We start from the raw sequence: 1243 nt of genomic DNA on the forward strand, positions 1-1243 counted from the left end.
TAGACCCATGGCAGCTGAATTCTGCTGAGCTAGGGGAGAGGTCACTCCAACCAAATTTGCAGAGACAGGAAATTCTTCCTTGCCTGAATGCACAATATGTAGATACTAGAGGCCCAGTGCAGGTATTTGTGTACCGCTGGGGTCCCTCAGCCTGGCCTGTGGGAATCGTCCAAGACTGGCTCTCTGACATCCCCAAAGTAGTCCCAGATTGCAAGAGGGCACAGACCAGGCCGAGGGACTTCACTGTGCATGATTGGGGCTAGGGAAGGACTGCAGGAGCTCCAAGATGTGTCTGGCCCGTCCGGCCCAGTCCTGACTAGTCAGACCCCAGCTGCAAGCTAGCCTACTGGTCGGAGCGTCTTTCCCCTGGTGGTCAGTGCACATCATAGCAACTGGTCAAACAGTCAAACAGTCATTTAGCATATTAGGCTTTTATTATATAGTAAGTTAAAATGCAGTTAGTGGAATAAACATCATGGTCCATTTGAAAAATATTAAAGAAATCTACACTAAAAATTATTAGACAACTTGTTTTAAGAAAGGAAGTTTATTCTATTTTTTAATTTTCCCTAAAATATTACAACCAAAATGGATAAAACATGTTTATCATCAAACATCTACATTTTAAATTGGACCTTTTAATCTAAGAAGATAAAGTCTATTAAAACTCAGAATGTTGATACACTGGAAACTTCGTAGCTAATTATTTACTATTAAGTAGGAGTTCACATAGCAGATTTCTCATATTCTCCAATGACATGAATTTGTTATTGAGCTATTAAGTTGAACCTTGTGAAATCATTGTCATTCAACATTTTTACCCTACAAGAATGCATATTGTCCAGCCTAATTCCTGAAATAATCCACTCTGAATCATTGCTTAGTTCAATGGCTCTGTCTACTGTATCACATTAGTCAGAACAGGACGTGATTAACTGTCAACATCTGGTTTCAATTTTGAATTGTGGCTCCACCTCTCAGAGTCCGGTGATCTTTGGGTAAACTACTTAGTCTATGATTGATCTGTGCTTTCATTATCCCATCTAAAATATGGGAATTATAATGGAATTCAATTCAGAAAACTATTGTGAGAATTAAATAAATTCATATATACAAGGACTCAAAATAGTGATTGGCACTAGTCCATATAACTCTTAGCTATTTATATATTAAATATTATCATTAATTTTTTTTAAAGAAAATCCAAGGATAGTTACCTGAAATGCTTGTAATTATGCTGATT

This window comes from Eptesicus fuscus, chromosome 2 (genome assembly GCF_027574615.1).
Source record: "Eptesicus fuscus isolate TK198812 chromosome 2, DD_ASM_mEF_20220401, whole genome shotgun sequence".
Lineage (NCBI taxonomy): Eukaryota > Metazoa > Chordata > Mammalia > Chiroptera > Vespertilionidae > Eptesicus > Eptesicus fuscus.